This window comes from Benincasa hispida, chromosome 9, assembly GCF_027475165.1.
Source record: "Benincasa hispida cultivar pf3 chromosome 9, pf3_genome.v1.1, whole genome shotgun sequence".
In the NCBI taxonomy this organism is placed as follows: domain Eukaryota; kingdom Viridiplantae; phylum Streptophyta; class Magnoliopsida; order Cucurbitales; family Cucurbitaceae; genus Benincasa; species Benincasa hispida.
The window spans coordinates 48,097,378-48,111,012 of NC_143486.1; the positions used below are offsets into that span (position 1 = coordinate 48,097,378).

The following is a 13,635-nucleotide window of genomic DNA, read 5'->3' on the forward strand; positions in this document are numbered from 1 at the left end:
AGAAAAACATTTTCACGCGTTTTAGCACTCCCCGTGCCATCATAAGTGATGAAGGATCATACTTTGTCAACCACAGTATAAAGGAGCTGCTGCGCAAGTACAACATTCTCCACAAAGTGGCCACCGCATACCATCCGCAAACAAATGGCCAAGCTGAAGTGTCCAATCGGGAAATTAAATCGATACTTGAGAAGGTAGTCAAACCTTCGCGAAAAGATTGGGCAATGAAGCTTGATGATGCATTATGGGCATACCAGACCACATTTAAAACACCTATAGGCATGTCCCCCTATGCGTTGGTATTCGGCAGAGCGTGTCACTTGCCCTTGGAGCTGGAATATAAAGCATTGTGGGCGGTCAAGAAACTGAATTTCAATTTAAAGGAAGCAGGGGAAGCGCGAAAAATGCAATTTGTCAAGCTAGAAGAATGGAGGAACAACACATATGAAAATGCGAAAATTTAAAAGGAGTGCATCAAGCGCTGACATGATCAACGCATATACGGTAAGAACCTCCAAGTCGGGCAAAAGGTCTTGCTTTTCAATTCACGTCTGCGAATCTTCCCGGGAAAGATAAAGTCTCGTTGGTCCGGACCGTTCATAATTCGACAAGTACTTCCGCATGGCACGGTGGAATTATCAAATGACAACGGTACCAACATATTCAAAGTTAATGGACAACAAGTAAAGGTATACCATGGAGAAGACTGGCATCGCCAAGTCGACTCCATGGAACTAAGAAATTTTGAATAAAGAAGGAAGTAAGTGGTCCCTGCATTGTCACATGATCGCAATTTCTCAGGGACGCAAGTTTTGGAAAACTTCAAGTCTTCAACTCTTTTCTCCACTACTCAGAATCTTCACTATCTTTCAGCTATCTTTTCATTTTTCAGTACTATTTCTATACAAAAAAAAATATAATAAATTTAAATTTGCGTTATCGATTTTTCTTTTGTTTAAAATAATTTGACCCTTTCTTTCTTTTTCTTACAATGATCGAGGCGCTGGATTGCAGCGATGTTACACGAAGAAGCATTCATCTTATTCCATCACCGCAACCCAAAGAAGAAAGATCACCGCAAGGATGGATGCATTAACACAATGCAGGCGATAGCGTAAAATTTGGGAGTGTACTCTTCCTTATCTCTATTTCAAATTTTGTGCTATCACAGTGCATTTCGCTTTTCGAAGTCTTATCACCACATCCTTCTTGATTACCGCAATCATTTAACAAGTAGATAAAATTAGTAGTTTACTGCATTCTGTTTCTTTGCCAAGTAAGATTTCAATGATGAAAAATATGCTTCTATTTCTTTCGTATATATTAGAGTCAACTTAATCTTAAGATAGTCACCTCATAAAATATTTTTGGAAGTTAGGGGTTTGCTAGCTTTCTTTCAAACTCTCTTTACAATACATTCTAGAACATCGCATAACTTATTTTAATCTTTTGGCAATGGGGACATTGTCGCATTCTAAATTTGGGGGTGAGATATTTATTTTCGACCTTGCTATTTTTCAGTTCTATATAAAAAAAAAAACATTTTTGAGAATAACAACTCCACTGTCAACACAAAGAGGAAACCCATGTTGATAATAGTTAAGTCGTGAAAGGCACTTACTCGTAGTTGGATGTCCGAATGACACACGTGGGGGCAAGCCAAAACGAAAGTAAGTTACCAAGATCAATGCATAAATCAATGACCGTAACTCCAATGCCAAATCGGTATGAGTTTAGTCTGAGAAGAGTGCATTGCTGGTAGTTAAATGTCTGTATGACACCCGTGGGGGCAGGCCAAAACGAAGGCAAGACACTTGGATCAGCGCAAGGAAAGAAAAAAAATAGCAATAAAGAAAATTTTGTGCAAGGATAAATGTTTTGTCACACCAGTAGAAGTTTTCTTTTTGAAATAAATCATACGATGTTTCAGAATTTAGTAAATTCCTTTTGAAAGTTAAACTTGCAGTCCCTAGGTCTTAGAAATATTTTAAAAGTAGACTTGAATAAAACCTAAGAAAATTCTAGTATATAGGATTTGAATGAAGTATTCTTGAGAAATCTTGGAAAAGATCTTTGTGGTTAACTTGCTAAAAGAATCTTTAGCTTATGCTTGAGGACAAGCATTGTTTAAATTTGGGAGTGTGATAACGGGCAGAAATGCACGCTATCATAGTACTAAGTTCTTAAATAATGTTGAATTGCATTGATGGAATATGTTAAATTGCGTCCATTAAGCATAAACTCTACAATATTGGGTTTGCATGCATCCAACGCATTAGGGCAATTGATCTCTATATTTTTATGCAGAATAATGCGTTAACGCAATGCAAAGAATGCGATCATAGGAATACATCGGTCGAACGCAACTTCAGCGTAAGACTTTGTATTGATCGTGCTTGTAAACATCCACCCAAGAAGAATCACCGCAACATGGTGGGCTCATTCGGACGAAAGGACAATTAAGATCGATGGGATAGAAAGCTGATAGCAATCGGATCCAAATTAAGTTGACAGTCGATAACGGTCACAAAGTACATCAAGCTTCATCGATGACAACTATCCGTCGCATCAGTCAGGAATTAAAGTTGTCCCATCTGTACAACCAGAAGAGAGAAGCTGTCTTTCACCTTTGATGCCTTATAAATACCAAGTGCATTCTTCAGAGAAGGGGTTAAGTAGTCGATTACTTCATCACTTTACAAGTTCACACCTCTGTTCATAGTTTTCTTTGCCATTTCACGGCGGAGCTAGAGAAGAGTGGTGATAACGGAGATCGCCCAAGGCAGCTCGAGAGAGAACCTTGGGGCATAAAAGCAGAGAGCAGGTTGACTCTCGCGAAAGTGAGAATATCTTTAGAGCACGAGTAGAACAGTGTAACACCTGGTGGCAAGAAATTGCTCCAGGCACTTTACTATACTTGCATTGTTATTCTGTACTTCATCTTTTATCTATTCAATGGAAGTTCTATTTCTACATCTGCTCACTCTCTTAATACGCATGAGTAGCTAAACTAGTTAAATGAGTTGAGAGGAACTAAGCTAACATGATCTAGGAAGTTCATTGCTTGCGATTGTCTTGTTTTATACTGTGTGAAACATCCCTTTAGAGTTGCTCGAGAGAGAATCTAAAGAAAAAACCTAATGTCTCGAGAGAGCTAGGTTAGAATCTGACTTGAAGGAGCGAGATTAGGCCTGTATAAACATGAAATAAGGACTTAGAGATAAGCTCTATTTGTCAACTTGCATCCCATGCATCCTAGGAATAGGAATAATATTATGCGGTCGCATATTTATGTGAATGTCGTGTTGTCATTGCATAAATAGAAATAGAGGTTTATATGTAAACCCTGTAGACTTATCGCATATTTATCGTATGCGTTCTAGCCTTAGAAGCCGTGGCATTCACGCCGAGAGGTGGTTTACTATTATATGCATATTGCACGATCGCAAGGCATGAACGCAACCTAGGAAGTGTTAGCCGAAACCCTTCTCAACCCGTTCACCGCATATTCATCGTATTTCCCGTTGCCAACTCTTTTTGAACTCTACTGCATTTATTATTATTTTCATTAACGCAACAACAAACCAACCACCTTATTTATTTTATCGATTACCGCAAGTTTTCATAAAAATCTCTAAGCAATTATTTTCATAAGTCCCTGTGTTCGACCTTGGACTTACCAAGAAACTCAGAGGAATTTACACTTGAATTCCGCTGGGGAAACTTGAGTACACAAAGTAATTCCATCAACGCATATCATCCATTTTCCACACTTAATAAAATAACACATCAACAACCCTTCAAAGATCGCTCGTAAGTACAGTTGGGCCAATGACCGTTATGCTCTTGTAGTTACATCTGTCTTCTTAAGTACCACCGATCCTTCTAATGAACATAAGTCATAGTCCTACTATGACTGAGTCTTCTCTTCCAAAGAGAAGCTATGGCCACTACGTTCAAGCCCTTGAATCAGCCCTTAAAGAAGCAATCTCTCTATTTACCCTGCTTCGGGAAAGGAGTGAATTCCATCTTGTGGATTGAGTTTCCAGTTTCCAGATCAGAAAAGTCCCCAAAAAGGTAGGCATGTTGAGTTGGCAATCTGGTCACTCTCACCCATACTAATCAAAGGACCGCCCTCAAAGGCAGGAGTTCCCAAAACACTCAGGATTGAAGTTGTGTCACCTATGGTCGTTTAGGTGAGATGCAAGTCTCTAGTATCAATGGCATTATATACAGAGTTTAGTCATCTCGTGGTTCAGGTCTTATAGAAACTCTTTGTATAGGACACCCCCGCTTGCACGTTTCCACATGAATGGTCAGGATTTACTATCTATAGTAGTTTACAACACTTGCAAACCTCTACAAAGTGGATCATATCCGTAGTGTCATCGGGATCAGGTATCTCACCTTAATCCTTACACTATAGACCTATTTAGGTTATCACTTAAGGCATGATCCACTTGTATATCACATATACATGCTTAAGTTCACATAAGATAACCAAGGAGCTTTGTTTATTGGATATGAGTAAATGTTAGAGTTAAATAATACTTATTTTATTCATTAACTAATGTGTATCTTTATAAAACAACGAGACTCCGGGAGAATTAGGACACTAATCCCAACAATCTCCCACTTGTCCTAATGACTTAGGAGACTAATGTACAATACAATATAAAAAAGTTCAATATACAATAAACTAGGGCATACCCCAGTATCATCTCCCACTTGTCCTAGAAAAGATACCGCATGTCCCACAGACCCAGACTCTCTAGGTGACTCTCGAACACTTTAGCCATGAGGGCCTTTATAAAGGGATCAACAATGTTGTGCTCCGATGTGATCTTCGTGACTATCACATCACCGCGATGCATAATCTCCCTGATCAGGTGATATTTCCGTTCTATGTGCTTACCCCAACGATGACTCCGAGGCTCCTTCGAATTTGCCATAGCCTCGCTGTTATCACAATACAGTGTGATAGGTAAATCTATATTTGGAACTGAAGGATCTCTTACCAAAGAGTTCCATCAGCACGTTCGGATCGCTCTGATCTCACCGTGACCGAAATACACAATATACATTCAAACGTACAGTTATGCAAACAAACAGTAATTATCGACATGCTATGAAAAATAAAATAACAAGGGAATGAGTTGCCATACCAGTTGAAGATGTTCTTCAAACTTCGGAACTCAACGCAACAGAATCCTCCACTCGATCAACCAACGCCCAGCAGCAGCGTCGACTACAGCAGCACGAACAACCGCATGAACACGAACGCCACGGGGACGACACCACCAGAAAAGAGCCCCGGGTATTGAGAACCCAAAGCGTGGTCTTTGGTGAATTTGGTAGAGAAAGGAGGGCGAAAGGATCATGTAGGCGATAAGCAAGTGGGAGGGAAAAAGGCGTTATTGCATAACATGATGCTTATTGTTTAGGAGACACTACACGATCGTGTAGGTTTTATTGAACGATCGTTTAGGAAATGGTATATGATCGTTTAGAAAACTCGACACACTATACAATCGTTTAGGAAGCTATCCGATCGTGTAAGAATGTGTACGATCGTTTAGGCACGAGGTGGATGATCGTTTAGGTGGAGAGTGACTATCGTATAGGCTCTTGATTTACTTAAGCAATCGTTTAGGATTCACCAGCGCACTCTCTTGATTTCTTTTTGAATGGGTGATTGAACGTACGATTCAAAATGAAACAATTTCATTTTTATTTCATCGGTTACAATAACCGACACATTCCCACTAACCCACGTTCGAACGTGATAAATTGGCTTAATTATCATATAATTGACCAATTAATTAATAATAAATATAATCATATTATATTTTAATCATATAGTTTGATATCACATATCTACTATAGTATTTTCTCCTCTACTTGATATAAATCATATTTATATCTAATTTCCTCCAAAATAATGTATCTCATCCATTTAGCCAATCATATCATATATAATTAACCAGTCCAATTATATCATATATAATCGAACTTCCTCTTGTCAATTTGAACATTTCAAATTAACCCAAACACTGGTTCTCAAATTTATCCAAGCTACCCAGGGGACCTAATGGAACTGTGGCTCGAAGCTCCAACGGTCCGTGAATAGCTGACTAAACTTTTTGGTCACGAGATCCACCATCCGTTAACTATCAGGCTTTCCACTAAAGACCAATAGCTGAACTCTTCTTACCATAGATATATTTCTGTATCCATCGGATATAACTAATCATGAGTACGATGACCCTTCACAGATGCTCGTAAGTATAGCTGGGCCAATTTACCGTTTTGCCCTTGTAGTTACATCTCACTCCTTAAGTACCACTGATTCCTCTAATGAACAATACAACATAGTCCAACTATGTGTGAACACCTCTCGGGCCAGGAGAAGGTGTGTGGCGCTGATGAGTATTTTTTATGATGTGGAATTATGAATAAAATGCGTTGATGGAGTTGCGTTGAGCACTCAAGTTTTCTCAGCGGAATCCAAGTGTAAACCCCACTGAGTTTCCTTGTAAGTCCAGGGTCGAACTCAGAGACTTGGGAAAACAGGTTGTGGTGGTAATGTTTAGGAAAACTTTGCGGTAACCAAATAAATAAATAAGTTGTTGGAGTTGTTGTTTGCGGTAATGAAAATAGACAAATGTGGCGGATTTGAGAAAAGTCTGATTGTGTGATAGATGCACTGAGTATGCGGAAGAACGGGTTGAGAAGGTCTTTAGCTACCGTTACTTGGGAATGCGTCAGACTATGCGATCATGCTACAACCATGCACAACAAGTCATTTTCCAATGCAAATGCGATGCTCCTAATTCTAGGACGCATGTGTTGAATGTAAAAGTGTCCATAGAGTTTATTCCTAAGTCTCTACTATTTTCCTATGCGGTGATGCAAGATGCACATACGCAAGGTGACCGCACACATTTATATCCTATCTCTAGGATGCATGTGATGCGTTGATAGCAAACAGTGCTTATTCCTAAGCTCCTATCTCTTGATTATGTGTTCTAATCTGACTCTCCTGAGCCTAGATTCTGATCTTACCTTCCCAAGCCTAGATCCTGTTCTTAGACTACCCTCCCAAGTATCTCTAGTGGATGAATGAAGCATACATAATACAAGATAATCATATAGAATGAAGATCCGTAATTAAGCTAGCTAAATGCTTCTCAACCCATTCAACAAATTTAGCTACTCATGCGTAATAACAGAGAGTGAACAAATATAGAGAAGAAAATTCCATTTCTATAAATGAGTTGAATACAAAAAATAATGGAAGATAAAGATAGAGAGCCTGGTAGCAATCCCTTGTTGACCGAGGCTTTTACATTGGCAATCTCTATTCGGTTCAAAAGATCAGGAGTCGGCCTTCTCTCTGATCTTGAAGCTTCCGGCGCTCTCCCAAGCTTACCGGAACGATCTGTTGGCACAACCTCCTTCTCTCGTTTCCTCCTTAAAACAAAAGAAAAAATCTAAGAGCAAGGCTAAACTATCTAAGGGAAAATTCGCTAACTCTCCGAACTTGTCAACTGGTGGAACCCTTTTTCTGAAGGATGCCTTTGATATTTATAGAGCTTCGGGGTGAAAGGCGGCTTCTCTCTTATGATTGCACGGATGGGATGATTTTAATTCTCTGACTGATGCGCCAAATATTTGTCATCGAAAAGTTGGATGTAGTTGTTATCGTTAGCGGCTGTCAACTTAATTCGGATTCGACTAACATCAGCTTTCTGTCCCATCGTGATTAATTATGCCTTTCACTAGATGCGCCCACCAAGTTGCACTGGCTCTATGCGGTAATCCTTCTTGAGCAGATGTTTGCGAACATAAATCACTGCAAAGCCTTGCGGTAATGCTATGCTCGTCCGTTGATCTCTTGTGATCGCTCTTTTCGCCTTGCGTCAACGCATATTCTGCATAAAAACACGAAAAATAACTGTTTCTATGCGATGACCGCATGCGATCGCAATGTTATGAAGTTAATACTTTTTGGACACAATCTACAATATTTTATCAACCCAAGTCAGCATTGTTTAAGAACTTAGCACTATGATAACGTGCATTTCTGCCCGTTCTCAGGCGCCACATTGTTCAAGCCCTGGAATCAGCCCTTAAGGGAGGCATCTATATACTTACCCCTACCTCGAGGAAGGAGTGAATTTCATCTTGTGTAACTGAGTTCCCAGCTCCCAAATCAGACGAATCCCCAAAATGGTAGGTTTGAATCGACGACCTGGCCACTCGCACCCATATAAATAAAAGGACCGCCCTCAATGGCAGGAGTTCCCAACTCACTCAGGATTGAGGTCATGTTACCTATGGTCATCCTAGTGAAGTGAAATCTCTGTCATGAACGGTGTTATATAACGAGACGTTAACACTTCGTGGTCAGGTCTTATACAAACTCTTTGTATAGGACGCCCCCGCTCGCATGTCCCCAACATGAATGATCAGGATCAGACCACCTGTGACAAGTCACAACAGTTGTGACCATTCCACAAAGTGGGCCGCGCCCCGTAACGTTACCAGGATAAGGTTTTCCTCCTATATCCATATACTACAGACCACAGATAACCTGGGATTTTATGTTTATTGGTTTGTGTAAAGCAAATAAACAAGCAACTAAGCAAAATACAAGATGTGAAGTAAATATCATATATTACACAACATAAGTGTTTGTACAAACTATTTACAAACTACAGGACACGAGACTTTAGGGCATTAACCTCAACAATCTCCCACTTGTCCTAAAGCAAAATGGGGTGTACAATAAACTAGGGCATAAAAGCCTAGTACAATAAAATCTCCCACTTACCCTAGTCCAGCCGCGGGCGATCCTGTAGACCCATGATCCGTAGGTGACCCTCAAACACTGTAGCTGTGAGAGCCTTCGTAAACGGGTCAGCAACATTAAAATGGCCTGGGTTAGACTGATCTGTCTCATCTCCTCAATCTCTTGAGGTGTCTTAGGACACATGTTCTTAGACAAAGTGACTCCATGCCTGAACGACAGTAGGCCCCTCTTGGAGTCCTGCAACGAGTACTTGAGCAACATCTTGTCAATATACGATGCCTGAGACAGTGCTAGCACTTTTTTCTTACAATCTCGAAAGATCTGTATATCTGAGCCTCTCCTAAATCTTTCATTTGGAATTGGGTTGCTAGCCAGTTCTTAACTACAGTCAGTAGACCTACATCATTCCCAATGAGTAGGATATCGTCTACGTACAACACTAAGAAGAATACTGAAGCATTGATGATCTTCTTGTAGACACAGATTCATCAACGTTTTGGTCAAAGCCATACGACTTGATCATAGTATCAAACCATATGTTCCAAGATCGAGACGCCTATTTCAGTCCATAAATGAACCGATTTAGTTTGCAAACCTTTTGCTCTTGACTTGGGCTATGAATCTCTTGGGTTGCACCATATAAATGGTCTCCTCAAGATTACCATTCAGAAAGGCCGTCTTGACATCCATTTATCAAATCTCATAATTATAATAAGTTGCAATGGACAGGAGGATGCAGATCGACTTTAACATGGCAACAGGCGAGAAAGTCTCTTCATAGTCGACTCCCTCTACCTAGGTATAATCCCTTGCTACAAGTCGAGCCTTGAAGGTCTGTACCTTCCCATCAGCACCTCGTTTGCGCTTGTAGATCCATTTACAACCTATAGGTCTTACCCCATCAAGCTGATCTACAAGATCCCATACTGAGTTGAAGTACTTCGACTCCATTTCGAGATCCATGGCCTTGACTCATTCATCCCGGTCAACATCCTCCATTGCCTTCTTATAGGACAATGGATCCTCAATGTAAGCTCTTGATCTTGAATTGTTCCTAAAGGAAACAATTAAAATAATTAAAGTTAAAAGTTAGTTTGAAAAAAAAAAAAAAGAAGAAGAAGAAGAGAAAGGGAATTAATCTAAAAGAAAAGGAAGAAATAGACAAAAGTGGAATTTTGGAAAAGGAAAAGGAATTTGAAGAGGAATTGATTTTTTTTTTTTAAAAAAAAAAAAGAAAAGAAAGAAAAGAAGTAAATAAATAAATAAAGAAGTAAATAAATAAAATAAAGCGAGAAATAAGAAGAAAAAGGAAAGGCGGTGATGAGTCTGAGAATGAGAGCGATTTATACCGATTCCCTCGTGCAAACCTTAATTTTCTTTGATGAAATTATAAAGGGACGTGAGGAAGAGAATTTCGAGCGTTACCGGAGTGATTGGAGCTGTGGAGGTTGAGGAATTTGAATGAAAAGTCAGGTTAAGTCTGAATTTCGGACAGTCTGAACAGGCTTCAGTGTTTTGAAGTTCTCGAGCTGTAGAAACCAAATTTGAAGCTGAAATTTTGAGGCTAGTAAGTTAAGAGGTTTACTAACATTTTTCTTGAAGGATGTTAGAGCTATTTTTGACTGAAAATTGGTTAATTAATAGGAAGACCGAGACTACACAGAATTTCGGGCGAACAGAGAAACGTGAATTTTGGAAGTGATTCGGTGTTATTCAAGCGTTTTCAAAGCTTCAAATTCTCAGGTTAGTTGGTTAATATGCTTATTGGAAAGTTTAAGCAAGAAATTTTAGGTTATATAGTTAGGGATTGATGAATTTCAAGCTGGGAAAAGTTCTGAAACTTCTCGCCGGAAAACAGGGGTATCAAGAAATATTTGACCGATTCCAGAAGATTTAGGGCGATTCAAGACTCCAAAATGTGAGGTAAGATAGTTTAGAGGATGGGTAAGATGTTTATATGAATTAATTCGAGTGGGTATGGCTGAAATGAGCGAATTTTGTCGCCGGAAGACTCACCGGAAAACTGGCCGAATTTGGAAGAAAGGTGGGCTGGAGGTTGAAGATGACTTCTGTCCGTCGTTGAGAAGCTGAAAAATCCAAATATATGGTAATTAAAGTGTTCACAAACATAAGTAGTGGTCGTTTGGTATTCATATGATATTTTAAGCATGGAATTGGAGGAAATTGGGATCCTAGATTAATTTTGAAGATGATTAAGCGGTAATTGGTTAAGTAATTCTCGATTAGGGTTAATGAGGAAATTGGGTAAAACGTAGACTAAATTAAGGTTTTAGAGAAGTTTAAGTAAAGTTAGGATATTTTAGAAATTATTTAGGGATTAAGAGAATTATGGTAAAATGTTAATTTTTTATGCAGTGTTTGGACTGGATAATCATCTAGAGGATAATCATAAGTTAATAATGTGATTTTCAGGCCAAGTTCAATTAGGAGAGGCTTATAAATCTGAAGGATCGAGCCTGAAATTGTGAGTGACTCTAAATGCTTTAAATTTTTTAAGTAAATTGTTAATTTTTATGAATGTCCAGTAATGTATGTTTATTGAAAGCTATTTATGACAACTATTCTCAAATAATTACCCGGCAACGCATCTCACATTAATGTTTATGCTATGCTTTTCAATGAACAAGAGGATGCGTTAGTATAGAAAGCTTTTGGGCAACTAAGTCATTAAGAGATAAGAATAAACAAGTTTAGTGTGAGTAGCTCAGTACTGAAGGACTAATTGAAAAGGTACTGAAGCTCAGTCTTAGATTTGAATAACTTAGTATTGAAGGACTAGATGAGAAGGTACTGAAGCTTAGTCCTAGGTTTGAATAGCTCAGTATTGAAGGACTAGATGAGAAGGTATTGAAGCTTTGTCCTAGAATTTGAATAGCTCGATATTGAAGGACATGGAGAAGGTATCCGAGCAGCTCGATACTGAAGCACACGGAGAAGGTATCTGAGCAGTAGTACCTAAGGTATGACGGTACTTAAACTAGAATCACATGAATGTAAGAAAAGTTGTTATTGGTAGTGTAAAGATCACTCCACACTTACTATGGATTGACGTTGAGGAATTGAGTAAAGGTTCTCTCTCAACTAAGGTTGCAAATTATGTTTTTAGGAAGTGAACAAAAGGGTTCCTTCCTACTTAAGTAGTAATGCAGTAAAGGATGATAAAGAATGAGCAAGAGGGCCACTCTAGACTGATAGACTAAGGCATAGTCCAGCAAAGCATAAAATAATGCTATATGATGTTGATGATGACATGAATAATAGTTGCCAAGTTTATGTTTTCAAATACAATGGTTTAAAATTTTTTATGTACATGTTTTCTTGGCTTGTTTTAGTTCTAGTATTCTGTTTTCTAGCTTTCAGTTTAAGCATGAGATTTATGTTTTTATTAAGTCACTCACTGGGCGAGTAGCTCATTCTTTCAAATGTTTTTCTTTTCCCAGATAGTGGTCATCTCCCCAGAGGTTAGTTGTCATGCTGCTCTGCCACTCAAGGACTCTAGTTAAAAGTCCAAAGTCTAAAGAGAAGTTTTAGGTGTCTATTCTGTAAATGTCTGTTCATATGTGTTGCTCATATTAGGGACTAGTAAAGTATATTGGGACCCGCTGAACTCTGTATGTGTTAATATGATGTAGTTATGTTATTGTTGATCTCTGGTGTTCTGAGGTTGTTTTTAAAGTTTCATTAGTTTGGTGAATGTTATATATATATATTCCAGGGATCTAAGCAGGTTAAGGATGTAAGTTAGACAGTAAGAGCCACAAAAGAGTTGGTAACTATTGTCGTCACATTCACTTCTAGATTAAGAAGGGTAATCTAGGAGGGGGTGTGACACTCAACGTCGCCATTTGCTACCATAGCAAGGATTTCTGTGAAACCCAGATAGCAAACGGGTGGGTTCGCAACCCTCCCACTACGTCGAGGTTCCCTCAACTCTTGATGTGGAACCGACCTACTGGATGAACTCCCATCAACAACTCTTGCTAATGTAGCAGACTCTTCAACAACTCTTATTGAAGTTTCAGTAGTTTCATTGGAAAGCTCACGCAACACGACTTTGCTTCGTGGACTGTGCTCCCTTATATGATCCTCCTCTAGAAAAGTAGTGTTTGTTGAAACAAACACTCTATTTTTCATCGGATCATAAAAATAACCCCCTCGTGTACCTTTGGGGTAGCCTACAAAGAGGCATAATCTCGACCGTGGTTCCAACTTCTTGGGATTAGCCTCAAGTACATGTGCAGGGCAACCCCAAATGCGGAAGTGATGTAAACTAGCTTTACGCCCATTCCACAACTCCAGAGGTGTTTTTGCAACACTCTTGGAGGGAACACAGTTGAGTATGTATACCGCAGTCTCAACTATGAAACCCCAAAACGAGTCCGGTAAGGAAGCGTAACTCATCATTGAGCAAACCATGTCTAACAAGGTCTTATTTCTTCTATCTGCTACACCATTCTGCTGAGGTGTACCCGACGTTGAGAGTTGGGAAACGATTCCATGTTATATCAAATAGTCCTAGAATGTCGAGTCCAAAAACTCTCCACCTCGATCCGATCGAAGTGTTTTAATCTGTCTATCTAATGCATTTTCAACTTCAACCTTGAACTCTTTGAACTTTTCAAAGGATTCAGAATTCCGTTGCAAAAGATAAACATACCCGTACCTGGAGTAATCATTAGTAAAACTGATAAAATACTGATAGCCACCTCGAGCCGCACATTCATAGGACCACAAAGGTCAAAATGCACTAACTCAATAGGCTCCTTGGCTCTATAACCTTGTCTAGTAAAAGGTCGTTT

General features: G+C 39.2%; 1 long non-coding RNA gene across 1 annotated transcript; it reads left to right on the forward strand.

The window, feature by feature from the left end:
• The first annotated feature begins 10,100 nt into the window (after positions 1-10,100).
• Positions 10,101-12,483, forward strand: LOC120085943 (uncharacterized). Its single transcript, XR_005484083.2, has 5 exons — positions 10,101-10,382; positions 10,460-10,558; positions 10,674-10,738; positions 11,249-11,300; positions 12,277-12,483. It is a non-coding gene; the product is annotated as an uncharacterized LOC120085943 (long non-coding RNA).
• The last annotated feature ends 1,152 nt before the right edge of the window (positions 12,484-13,635 follow it).